Raw genomic sequence first — 14,399 nt, forward strand, 5'->3', positions numbered from 1 at the left:
ATGGACTAATGGTGATGATTTTCTAGCTCAAAGTTGTTTCTTCACTTCTAGACACAGTGGTAATTATGGTACAGTGATTAATTGTCCCCCATCTTAACTTTCTCACTGTTATAGAATCATATATCCAGCGTCTTTACAATTTGACACTGGAGTGCCTCTGACTACAGCACACAGCATGTATTTCCTTATCCCATTCACCTTGGCCATATGGCTATATCTGACCAGTAAAATGTTAGACAGTGTGAGGCAAATAGAAGCTTTAGATATGCATGAGTGTTTGAGTTAGGCTTCAGAACAGATGCTGACTCATAGACATTGAAAAACTTATGGTCTCTGGAGCAGAGAGTTTGGGGAGGTGGGGGATGTGCTTGGGTTATGGGATGGAAATCCTGTGAAATTGGATTGATATGATCATTATACAACTACAGATGCAATAAATTCATTTGAGTAATAAAAATAAAAATTTAAAAAAAAACAAAACTTGGTTAACACATTCAAATTAAAAAAAAAAAAAAAAAAAAAGAAGAAGAATCAGAAGAAGCATCAAGAATCTAGTCTGGGTGGATTCTGACCAGCTCCTCTGTTAGCATTTTTTGATGCAGTAAATGTTCAGAGCAAATAATACCCAAATCTTATGGCTTACAAAAACCGTAAGTTTTCATGTTATCTGCTTAGTGGGTAGGTCAAAATTGGCTCTAGACTATGAGTCTGTCAGGATTCTTCTCCACATATCTCATTCCAGGACTAGAAACAAGAATATGCTCTTTTGTCTTTATTTGCCTTTTTAGGGCCACCTTCATGGCATGTGGAGGTTCCCACACTAAAGGTTAAATCCGAGCTGTAGCTGCTGGCCTATGCCACAGGCATAGCAACATGGGATCCGAGTCAGGTCTGCGACCTACACCACAGCACACGGCAATGCCGGATCCTTAACCCACTGAGCAATGCCAGGGGTTTGACCTGTGTCCTGATGGATGCTAGTAAGATTTGTTTCCACTGAACCATGATAGAAACTCCCAAGTATATGCTCTTCTTATGAATCCTTTTTCTTTACTTCTATTTCTCCTCTCTTTTTCTTTTCATCCACCTGCCCCTATCAGTCAAATAAAGCAATGATTTTATTTTGAAATCAGCCTTTCTACAAGTTTCTCTGTTAACATCCGATTAGTAGATAGGAATTTCATGGTCAGGGATATAGACTAATTTATATAATTTTACCAATGTGATTTTCTTTATACATTGTTTTGAGTGTTTATGAAACACATACCCACAAACTGAATTCATGACCCACTCTTCTGATCCATATGCACCTCTTCAATGTTGATTTATTTTTTGGGCGGTGAAAATTATTACATTGTGTGCTGATGTTTAAGATGTTTTTAATTTTAAAATGACACTATTTGATAAGATGTTTAAAAGCAGAATCCTTTAAAAGTGTTTCTTAGAGGAGTTCCTGCCATGGAAGAGTGGATTAAAAGTCTGACTGCAGCAGTTTGGGTCACTGTGGAGGTGTGGATTCGTGCAATGGGTTAAAGGATTCAGTATTGCCGCAGCTGCATTGTAGGTCAGCAGCTGTAGCTCAGATTTGGTTCTCGGCCTGGGAACTTCCATATGCCTTGGTTATGGGGGAAAAAAAAAAAAAGAGTTCCTTAGAGAGAAAGTAGATATTTAACTCAGCTTTAAAAGGAAAAGGGCAATAGCCTTTAGTTACACTAACTCCCTTGCATGCACACACACTTCTACAAATATTAGACTGGAAATAATTACATGTTAAAGAGCCTAGGATCACAGAAAACCACAAACTAATACCATTTTACCATATACCACTATATTTCTCTGTTTTTTTCCTTCACAGGCCACACCCACGGCATATAGAAATTCCCAGGCCAGAGATCCAATCCAAACCAAACCTGCAACCTACACCACAGCTGTGGCAATACCAGATCCTTAACCCACTGTGCCACAGTGGGAACTCCAATATACTGCTATATTTCTTATGAAGTCCAGTAAAACATTTAAATTTCCAATAAGTCATTTCAGTTTGTCAGATGATGCACTAAAAATATTTTGTTTCCCTTTTCCATCTATTTTTACCAATATCAGTATTTTATTTTTCTCACCCCAAAAAGGAAACATTTTTTCAGGCCGTATGATGTTCCAGTCATTGTAGCAGATAGCTAGCTTTTTTTTTTTTTTTTTTTTTTTGTCTTTTTTAGGGCTGCGCCCACCACATATGGAAGTTCCTAGGCTAGGGGTCGAATCAGAGCTGCAGCTGCCAGCCTGTGCCACAGCCACAGCAACTCAGGATCTGAACCACATCTATGACCTACACCACAGCTCACAGCAGTGCCAGATCCTTAACCCACTGAGCGAGGCCAGGAATCAAACCTGTGTCCTCATGGATACTAGTTCGGTTTGTTACCACTGAAGACAATGGTAACTCCCTCTTTTATTATTGTTACTTGATTATTTTGTTGACTGCATAACCATATCCAATTTGGAGTAATAGATCTTTCCAGAGGAGTAAAATATATTAAACATCAAATGATTTATTTTGTTTGTAAAATAGTGTATGCCATAAGAAGTAAAGACTGTCTCAGTTCCCAGTGAAGTTATCAGTGGGGATAAGTACAGGTACAAACAAAAGAAATCTAACTCAGGCATTAAGAAGAATGTTCATGTGAATAATATGTTTCCAAAATATGAAAAATGTTAGTAAGTTTCCAAAATTTTTATAAAATACTATATAGCTGTATTTATTGGCTGATTTGTATACATTCTCGCCTAGATGACTTTCAAAAAGATACTACTTTAATGCTAGTTTCATACTTTAAGAACCTGAAAAGAATGGAGGTCAGAAAAAAATTAACAGTTCTGCTAAATATATTAATTTCACCAATGCAAAGATGAATTAGAGCCCTTCTATGACAGTATTTGTTCCTTCGTTCGATTCTTTTTAGCTGAACATTCATACTTCTTCAAGGAACTCTAAGCAATGCATTTTTAACAAAATCACAATGACTCTGTTGCTTTCACAAAGATTTATTAATACTGACTACTAAATAAAAATGTCAAAGACACAGTAAATATCATGCATAAAAGGCATAAAGAAACACTGCAGTGGTTTGAGGACAAATAGGAAATGTAATTTACATTCCGAGTAGAAAATGAATTTCTAGTAATGTTAGGCAAAAACAAATTATCGGCAAAAAAGTGAATGGTTCTCATGATACTTGGATAAAGAGGCGAAATTGAAACAAATTTGGATTCCCTGTGATTTACAAACAAGGCTGACCCCGGGCGAGACTGTCAAGTGACTCCCTGTGCTTGACATCGTTCCTTGGGTACACAGCACCCCCAAACCTTTCTCCTGGATCCAGGCATCTATGAGTACCTGGCCATGGATGAGAACTCACTTTAGATCATTGCTCATGAAGCTGCTTTTTCTTTCCTGACTTCCATTCTTTAATGGCAGCGGTGCTCAAACATTTTGATTGTGGTTCACTTAAAGAATTTTCTCTCTCAGTCTATTTCTACTTTCCAGAAGAAAAAAGACCCCATGATAAAAATAAATGCTTGGGGAGGAATAAAATAACAACCCGTATACAACCAACACAGCAATTACACAACAAACAAAATGGCGAACAATTATAAAATCTAATACTAATGTTACAAACACATTAATGCATACACATTTTCTGCAACCAAGACCAATTCAAAACAGCAGTAATAACCATGTGCCTTTCCCCATATTTAAGGAGTTTTTTCAATTTCCACGTGAACGTGAATAGCAGGAGCATTGCAAGACTCCCCAGCATTGAGTGGCAGTCAGATGTCTTTGTGAAATACAGATTTAGAGTTCTCAGTTAATTCTGGTAACATGCTAATATTAGTTTATGAATAGTACCTTCTAGCAACTCAGCAAATACTAGTGAGTATCCATTAACCTCTAGAAATTGCATATTATTCAACTGTAAGAGTCAAAGATGAGTTTTCTGTCCATCGGGCTAAACTTTGAAGTTCCACAGAAGTCCATAGGACATGCTTTGAGCTGTAGGGCACCAGCAAAGCTCACTGATAATGAGCTGATAGGTTCTGAGGCTGTTTCCAGATAGAAATTACATTTTCACCCTTGTTCTTTTGGGTGCTAATAACTCTAAAGTTGAAAACTCCAGGCTCGAAGGGAGGAAGGAAAGTAGGGAGGGAAGAAAGAGGGAGGGAGGAAGGGAAAGACGATTGTATCTCAGTAAGCCCTGACTGACCCCGCAAAAAACATCTTATAGTCAGGCCCTCATTAAGTCACCAGAGCAGGGAACTACTTAGCAGCAATGTAGTCAGTGGTTAAATCAGCTGAGGTATGGATCAGAGTTAAATAAAATTGGGGGAGAGGGAGTTGGGTAGGATGAGGACATATCAGGTGGGACTTGAGGTGATGGGTAAGCTGCTCTTCTGGTTTGAAGATTGAGATCAGAGAGCCCTAATATTCCAATGGGGAGGCTCAGTGTTCAGAAATCCCCTAACTGGAAGACTTTCTGTGATTAAGTGGCTCCTACCCATTGAAGTCATTGTTTTCCAGAGGACTTCCCCTTTTCCCAGGACTTTGAATTAGTAATGTCTCATGGTGGGCTACCTCTTCCATCGATTGTTTCCCCCGTGTGTTCTGCAGCCAGTCAGTTATATGACTCAGGGCTCCTATGGCATCCACTTGTCTGAACATGTTAAACCATCTCTGCAAAGTCATTTAAAGTGTCTTCTAATGTGAAATCACTATTTTTGTCCCATTTTAATTTCCAATTACACTATTCAACCACTACCAGGGTTTTTATATGCATTTTCAGCCTTTTGTGGTGCTTAAACATAAGAAAATGATTTCATCAACTTCACCTGAGCAATAAGAGAGCATGTGTTGATTGTTGACTAACAATCTGCTGTTTGGAGATCTCTTGGAGCAAGGGTTTTAGATCTTACTAGCTGTTGTCAGTCGTTAATTGTTATTCTGTTTATTAATCTTTCAAGGAAAGGTTTGTCCTGGACCATTTAGATGTTTTTTTCAGGGATTCCAAGGACCAATGGGGACGTGATTGCTGGTTATTTTTTCTTTCCTCCTTTTCTTTCCTCTTGTTTGTGATTCTCATTGATGGTGGTGGTTCTAAAGGAGACAAGCCGGCAGGAAGACAGAAAATGCACTTTTTGGCATGGGTTTTAGACACTAGGTTTCCTGATAAAAATTCTAGTCCAGCTGACCCTAAATGCTCATTGTATTTGATCGTGGACACCCTGACAGTACTGTTATCCACATGTCCACACAGACGATGATAAAAATGAGGGGTTGGAGCCTTGCTAAAGCACTTTGCTCATTGATAAAATTGGCAGTGACCTTAATCAGTGACTCTCTAAGCTTTTTAGCAGTGACAGAAATAACCCTCTTTTCCACTCTGTTTCCATTGTACCCCTTTTCCCTCTGATCTTCAGACACAGTACATGTCCATGTCCCTAGGTCTGTTGAGCTTTACTGGACACTTCACTCTTATTCCATATGTATTATGATTTTTATCAGAATCCTCCCAAATATATATTTAAGGAGACTTGATTAGAGAAACCTCAAAATGTAGAGAAATATGTGTCTATACACATAGACATTCAGCAGTGTAAGGCCATTTCAAATGACCAGTTACCACTGTTTATAAACCTGAGCAGAATATGAATTGCTCTGTGATATACTATATCCATTTTCTTTACATCCCTAGATTTTTGTTATTTTCTAAATATTTGCAGGAAGTATCAAATTACTGAAAGCTGAAAATAGTTTTTGCAAGAGTGAAGTTAATAGTAAATGATTATTTTAATTCATTTGATATTTGGAAACCATAATCTTGATTGCATGGCTAAACTCAGTAGCACCCTTAAGTAATTACTCTCCATAAATTAACATGCTATCACTCCCTTCTGCAATTTTCAAGAAATCAAGACTGTTAAGTGTAAACTATAGCTAAATCACCCAAGTCACCATCAATCTAGAAGTTTCTAACATACTCATGATGAACTATATGGTGACCAGCTGCGTGTTCTCTAACTCATAATTAGGATGGACTGAACAATGAAACCAACTTCTCTGCTCTCAAGTTATTGACCTTATATAGAGGTGCCTTGGGTTGTTATGTCGGCATAGAATGACACATTGAAAAATCCTATAAGTTTGAAAGAATGAGAAGTCACTGAAACTATGTATTTACAGTACATAACTTTAGGAAGGATTTTTTTTAAATGACTTGTTCTAATCTATGATGCCCAGGAGAGTCCTGAATAATTGTCAGATATTCAAGACCCCTCAGATAGAGAGGCTGCTTCTCAGGAAAAAGAACCTAATTCACCAGTGACATTAAGTGCTATGAATACTTAAGTAAAAAATTACTATATTCTCTAAAATACATAATTATAAGCAATGAAGGATAGCTGTTATCACTATATCAAGGCTAAGCAATTACAATCAAAAGCTATTGTGTTTATCTGGATATTGGCAGGCCTCAACTAATAATACTTTATTATGGCATTTGATTAATAAAAATAAGTTGAATTTTTAATGGAAATCACCATTAATATTAAAATGTATGTATTGGTATATCCAGAGGTTATAGCAACTATAAACAGTAAAATCTCCTTCAGACATGGTTGGCCAACACTATTTCTGATGAGGCTGGCCATTAATTATAAAGAACAAAATAAATGATACCCTTTGGGCATAATAATGGAATCTCAGTAAGAAAGGAGACAGACAGAGGTAACAGAGTGGTACTCTATAGGTTATGAAAAGTTACATGCACAGCTACAGCTAAGAATTCTTATTTTGAAGAAGCAGCATGATCTGATAGAGAAACATGTTCCTCAGAGTCAACAAAATTGAGCTTCAAATCACCTCCCTCATACAGGGTGATTTGCAAAATATTTAACACCTGGTATGTGCACAGGCACAAATACAGAAGCTGGATGTAAACATTGGTGCTGATATTCACATGTAATGGCAGAATATCAGCTCAGCCCCATCACCCCGTGAATTCTGTCATCACCTTTGCACCTAACCAAGTCAACAAACAAGTAACCACTTTTCTATTACTCCTGATTGAACTTCAAAGCTTTTCACTCTTGAGCACAGCCTCTTCCATAAAACTTCTCTTACTTGTCTTTCCCCAAACTCTTTTGAGCCTCCTTCCTCCTCTCTGACCACTTCCTGCTTGCTTCTTCCTTTCCTTCTAAGCGTGAGTCTGACCCTATCCCTCTCTCTTTTCTTTTTTAACTCAATGAATTTTATTATATTTATAGTTGTACAATGATCATAACAACCCAGTTTTACAGCATTTCCATCCCAAATGCCCAGCCCAGCCCTCCCGCACAACCTGTCTCCTTTGGAAACCATAAGGTTTTCAAAGTCTGTGAGTTAGTATCTCTTCTGCAAAGAAGTTCATTGTATCCTTTTTAGATTCCACATATAAAGTATAGCATACGATGTTTGTGTCTCACTGTCTAACCTCACTTAGCATGAGAATATCTAAGTCCATCCATGTTGCTGTAAAAGCCACTATTACATTCCTTTTTATGGCTAAGTAATATTCCATTGTGTATATATGCCACATCTCCTTTATCCACTCTCTGTCAGTAGACATTTAGGTTGCTTCCATGTCTTGGCTATTGTATATAGTGCTGCAGTGAACATTGGAGTACACATATCTTTTACCCTCCCTCTTTATATTCTACACCCTCCCTTGTCGGTGTCATCTGATGCCATTGCTTTAATTATCATGGCTCTAAGACTCAAACTTTTTTACCTCTGACCCTTGAACCAGATTGGCTCCTCTGCTACAGATTCCCAAAGCAATGTCTGCTCTTCATCACACGTTATGATAATCCTTTGGCTTGGTTTGTCCTGGTAAACAGGGAGCTTCAGGAGGGCTGAGCTCCTGACTTTCTTATTCACTGCCGAGTCCCTGGGTCTAGCATAGTACTGGGAACATTGCAAGTGACTCCACTTCTAGCCTGCAAGTTTCACCCAAATTCCAAATCCTCTGAGAATGCTCTCCAATGAAGTGAAAATTCATTCAGCTACCTCCTCCAATTTTCCCACTATATTCGAAGTTGGTACCTTGGTCATTTGCCCTATTTATCTGTATTTCCTTCCCCACACATTCCTCTGTGTTTCAGCTCCTGCCCACCATCTATAAGAAATCACACTCTTCCTACAACCTAACCTGAAGTCCTACCTCTTACATAAAGCTTCACGCAGTCATCCTGTTGGATGTAGCCTGCTTCCTGATTCCCATAACATTTTGGGGGAATGTACATCTTTTGTGGTACTCACCAGTTTGGGGTGTTTATTTTACTTCTTTATTTGGGTGATTTCCTTATGGAAAATATTATGCATTATACATTCTCTATCTCCTGTGACATCTGGTATATGCAAAGATACTTAGCAATTGCTGGTTATAGGAAGGGTTAAGTGAAGGTTATCATTTTGTAATTAGATAAATACATTATAGTGAACACATACAGTTAGAGTAAATTAAATACCTTAGAGTAAGACCAATTTTTCCATTTGTACTCTTTCTCCAGGCTTGTACCACAACCAATACCTTTACTTGACAACTCTAACAAAACTACCACAAAACTAGGGAGAACACAGCTTTTTGGTAAGTAGCATGTACATTTTCAAATCTGATGGTCATCAAAAAGCTAATATTTATGCCTCCATTTTGTTTCCAGCCCTATTCCATATTTTTTTCATATCCTGGTATTTTTCTTGGAGATTAGAGGGAACTGCTAGAGAAAAGTTTTTGAGAAAATGCTTATTTCTCATAGACATTAGCATAAAACCTTTCAATTTTGACACAGTGCTGAGGTGATTCCCTATATTTCTGGAGCGAATTAATATTTTTGTGTACATTTGATTGAACATAGTGTGCAGAAAATCGTCCAAGTTATAAGTGCACAGCTTGGTGAATTTTCCCTGAGTGAGCACATCCATATTATCAGCACTCAAGACACAGAGTATCACCAGTCGCCCTAATAAATCCCCCAACCCTTGTGTCCCATCTAGTCACCCCTCCCCATCACCCTCTTTCACCTGCATCAGTGTTCATTAAAGCCATGACCTCTAACGCTAAAAACTGATTTCCTACGTTCAAATTGTACATGAATGGAGGGACTATCTTTTTAAATGGCTTAAAAAATAAAGACAAACTTGAAAAAACTGAGCAAGAAAACCAAGTAATTTTCTATTTATGTAACAGCTGTTTCGCCAGACGACTTGACAGCTAATTGGAGTCATATTGCTTTTATTCTTAAACCCAGCAAATATCACCTGTTTTAATTGGGGGTCATTGCTGATTTAAGCATTCTAGTTGGATTTTTTCCTCATATTGGTGCTTAATAAATTATAGCCTGCTCAAGATCAGGAAAGGTATTCATCATGTCAAATGTTTCCAGCAACTGTCTTTTATAATTAGAGCAAAAGATTTTCTTTTAGCATTGACTGATTAAATTGGTAATTAACAGAGGATGAAGATTTTGCATGGTTTCTCAAAGGAACCAAGGAAATAGATAGAGGTACACTTAGATCAACTGAAGGCTTAATAATACATTTGTTAAAGGCTTTATTGTATTTAGCATAATAAATGAGAAATGGGATCACATTTATTTATTTCAAGACAGATAACTGCCTTTCCAGCTCTCTATTCTAGAGAAGCCCTTAAGAAGAGTCTCCTAACCTCTGTTAATTTTTAGGCATCTTCCAAAGAAATAGCAATTAAGCCCTAACATATCAAATGCTCTCTTCATGATTCAGATAGTATCTTATTGATTGAGACCCTGGAGAGAAAGACATCACCTTTCTAACAATCCTCAACTTCCAAAATAATTGTCGCTGCCCAAATCCTTTTATACTACTAGTAAATGTTATGACTTCTCAGCCTGCTTTATTAATTTAATTTTATTGCCTACTGGTGACTTTCTTAGACATAATTTCTATTGTCAAAATCAACTCTTTACATTTAGTATAATTAATGATCTGCCAATCATAGGGTGATATTTTATTTCATCTTGTCTCTGATTGGTTGTTCATCTGTTACCCAGAAAATCTGCTTGACTTTGTTCCTAAGATTTATGACGTGCTGCGGTTTAGAGACCTGCAGTTTTCTGTATATTGCCTCACTTCAACCTGTCCTTGAACTTGTATTCACTTGTCTTTAATTATTGAATTTTGCACATAAGAAAAACACTTAAAGTAATATTTTCTTATTGAGTTATATTTAAAACTATTTAGTGGGGGTCTGTTTATCTTCAAGAGTATGTATATTTTAAAGCATTTAGTGAATTGGAAGATGAAAATTGGTGTTAAAAGATACAATTCAACAATATGCCAGCTCTTTTTAAGCGGTGGGAATTACAAAAGAGCTACTGGAAATATATTCCATTCAGTTATTAATACAAGTAAGTGTGAAAAACAAGTTTTATTCTCTAATAAAGACAGTATCAATTCCTAATCACCCCCACCCTCATCCAGTAGATAACCACTGTTCTGATGTCTATTATGGTGATTAGTTTTGCCTACTGTTAAACTTTATTTAAATGTAGTTCATTAAATGCAATGTATGCTTTTTTGCTTCTAGCTTTTTTCATTCAGTGTAATGTTTTTGATTCACATGCTGTTCTTGAGTATAACCATAATTCATACTTTTTCTTTTTTCTTACTGTTGAGTAGTACTCCGTTGAATTTCTATGCCACTATTTTTTAAATCATTTTCCCATTGGGCATTTCAGTTGTTTCCAAGTTTTGGATATTATGATTAAAGCTGATACAATAGTTTTGTAAAAACCTTTTGTGGCCGTATGTGTTCATTTCTCTTGGAATAATACCAAGGAGCAGAATATCTAGGTCCTAGGGTAGGTATGTATTTAACCTTATAACAAATCAACACTGCTTCAGAGTCTTTGTCCCATTTTACACTCCCACTAGAAATGTATGAGAGCTCCATTTGTCCCAGATCTTCACCAAGATTTAGTGTTATTAGTCTGCTGGAAACCTCATGGTTCCTAGTCGGATTCGCTAACCACTGCGCCACGACGGGAATTCCCTTAACTATGTCTCTTGATAAACGGGGTGTTTTTATTTTTATGAAATCTACCTGGTCAACTTTTCTTTTATGAGTCATGCTTTCTCTGACTTCTCTAAGAAATATTTGCCAACAACAAGTTTGAGAACTTTTATGGTTTGATGGTCTTGAGTCTATGATGATCTTGACGTGGTTTGAGATAGGGGTTGAAATGCATTTTTTTCACATTTTTATGTAATTATTCCACCACAATTTATTGAAAAAATAATTTCTTTCCAATTTGAATTGCTTTGACACATTAGTGAAAATCAGTGGATCATAAATATGTCTATTTCTGAACTGTTTATTCTCTTTCATGGAAGTATTTGATTACCTTATACCAATCCTTCACATTTCCATATATATTTTTGAATTAGCTAGTCAATCTCTATCAAAAAATATCTTTTTGGGTATTTGATTGAGATTGAACTGAGTGGTTCAGTTTGACGAGAAGTGACAATTTTAACAATTTTGAGTCTTCCAATCCATGAACATGGGAACTCTCTGCTTTTATTTAGACTTTTTTTTCATATTTTGTTCTTTTCAGTATAATGCTTTCACACATCTTTTAAACTTATTCTGAAATATTTTTTATGCTATTATAAACTGAATTTAAATTTTCCCATGTCATTTTTCGCTCCCAGTTTGTAGAAATACAAGTGGCTTTGTATCTGTTGACCTTGAATTGTGCAGTCATTCAAATGTACTTTTTACTTCTGAAAGCTTTTTTTTTTTTTTTTTTGGTAGCTTCCTTTGGATTTTTAAGTAAACAGTCATTTCGTCTATGAATTTAGAATTTTACTGAATCTTTTCCAATCTTCATGCCTTTTATGTCTTTCTCTTTCCTATTGCACAAACTTAAACTACCTGACCAATGTTGAAAACAAGTGGTGGGAACAGACATTTTTGCCTTGTTCCTGATTGCAGAAGTGTTCAGTGTTTTATCATTAAGCATCACGTTAATTTTAGGGTTTTCATAGATGACTTTTCAGACTAAGGAAGTTCTGTCTATTCCTAAGCATTTTTTGCTACAATGAATAGGTTTTGAATTTTGCCAAAAGTTTTTCTTCCTGCACATATTGAAATGATTATATGGTGTTTCTTCCTTTTCTGATAATTTGGCAGATTAAATTGATCTTTTAAGTGCTAAACCTATCTTTTATTCCTGGGATAAATCTCCATTTGGTTGTAATGTATTGCTATTTTATGTAATCCTGGATTTGACTTGATAATATTTTCTTAATAAAACTTACTTAAGTCTGCATTCTGGAGGAATGTCAGTCTCTGATTTTTTTTTTTTTCTTGAAATGTTTTTGTCAGGTTTTTATTATCAGTGTAGTGCTGGCCTTGCTAAATGAGCTGGAAAGTATTTAAGTATTTCCTCCTCCTCTCTTTTCTTAAATAACTGTGCAGATTTATTATCTATAAAATTTTGGTAGAATTCATGAGGGAATCCATCTTGACTTGGAGTTTTATTGGTGGGGAGGTTTTTAATTACAAACTAAATTCTTTAAGAAATAGAGAGTTATTCACATTTTTTATTTTTCTCATGTTAATTTTGGCAGTTTGAGTTTTTCAAGATTTTTATTTCATCTAAGTTGTCAAGTATTTTCCCACAAATGCTCACCATATTTCTTTATTATCCCCTAAATTTCTCTAAGAACTATGATTCCATTCTGTCTGTCACTCCTTTTATTGGTAATTTGTGTTTTCAAAATTTTTTTCTTGATCAGATTAGCTGAGGTCCACTACTTTTATTAGTGCTTTTGATTTTGTTAATTTTCTTTTTTGTCTTTTTAATTTGATTTTTCCTCTTTCTTTTCTTCCCACTTTGGTTTTAACTTGATCTTCTTTTTCCAGGTACTTTTTTTTTTCAATGAATTTATTACATTTATAGTTGTACAATGATTATCACAATCCAATTTTATAGCATTTCCATCCCACAACCCCCGAACTGTCTCCTTTGGAAACCGTAAGTTTTTCAAAGGGTACTTAAGGCAGTAACATAGATCATTAGTTTTAAAACTTTCTTCTCTTCCAAGTAGTTTTAATGCTACAAATTTCCCTTGAATCACTCCTTTAGCTGAATTTCACAAATTTTTATTCATATTTTCATTGTCATTTACTTGAAAATATTTTCTATTTTCCCTTATGATTTATTCTTTCACATGTAGTTAGAGGTTTTGTTTGGGGAGGGGTTAGTCCAAATACTTGTGGATTTTTCTAGGTCCCTTATTCTTATGGATTTCTCATTTAATTCCACTGTCTTTAGAGACATATTTTGTGAGATCTTTATGTTTTGAAATTTATTGAGACATTTTATTTTTCAGCTCAGCATCAGCATAAGGTCTATTTTGGTGTAAGTTCCAAGTGCTTTGGAAAGAAATACATACTATGAAATTGTTGGATGTGGTACCATATAACTATTAATTTATTCAATTTGGTAGATCATGTGGTTGAAATCTTTATCCTAACTATTTTTATCTACTCATTTTATAAAATACTGAGATAGAGGTGTTAAAAATCTCTAATTATGAATTCTGTCAATGTTTACCTTAGGCATTTTTGAAGCTCTGTTGTTAGGGGCATACCCACATACCTGTGTTAGGGTTAATAGAAGTTCCTAATAAAATAACTATTTCATCATTGTGAAATATCCTTCTTTGAATATAGCAACACTCCTTGTCTTCATATCTGCTTTGTTTGATATTAATAGAGCCACATCACCCAACTTTCATCTATTGTTTTCGCAGTATTATCCTCTTCTAGTCTTTTGCTTTCAGTGTGTCTGTCTCATAATGAAAGTGAATTTCTTGAAACAGTGTATATTTAGTTCTTGAATTTTGTCTAGTCTGCCTTATTACTAGAATTTTAGCTCATTGCATTTAATAGAATTAATGCTGCAGTTTAAGTTTGCAACCTTGCTACTTTCTGGTTTTGGTTTCAATGCCTCTGTTTCCCCTCTGCTGCTTTATATTGGGGTTAATCAAATTTCTTTCAATGTACACTTTAATTCCTCCACTCAGGCTCTTTAGTTGTACCTAATGTAATTGTTAAAATATGCAATCTTACCACCATTTGCTTAGTATGCTTCCCATAGTATTTTAAAACCTTCTAATAATATAATAGCATTTGTTCCCCTATTCTTGTGATATTTTTATCATACATTTTAATTCTGTACACTTAAGACACTGCAATATGATATTATTTTGCTTTAGTCAGTTGTTTAAAAAAACCCAACTAATCGTGTGGAGTTCTCTT

General features: G+C 35.6%; 1 protein-coding gene across 15 annotated transcripts in view; it reads left to right on the top strand.

The window, feature by feature from the left end:
• TENM3 (teneurin transmembrane protein 3) overlaps positions 1-14,399 on the top strand; it is a 2,581,468-nt gene that overhangs the window by 1,712,667 nt on the left and 854,402 nt on the right. For all 15 annotated transcript variants that reach the window (XM_085000902.1, XM_021076354.2, XM_085000908.1 and 12 more), the window contains one exon: positions 8,602-8,678. The gene's annotated coding sequence lies outside the window, so the exon portion shown is untranslated. The remainder of the gene's footprint in view (positions 1-8,601; positions 8,679-14,399) is intronic.

This window comes from Sus scrofa, chromosome 15 (assembly GCF_054392235.1).
Source record: "Sus scrofa isolate SSC_HxYL_T2T_F1_AM1 chromosome 15, Sscrofa_HxYL_maternal_Yorkshire_Landrace_v2.0, whole genome shotgun sequence".
NCBI classification, from domain to species: domain Eukaryota; kingdom Metazoa; phylum Chordata; class Mammalia; order Artiodactyla; family Suidae; genus Sus; species Sus scrofa.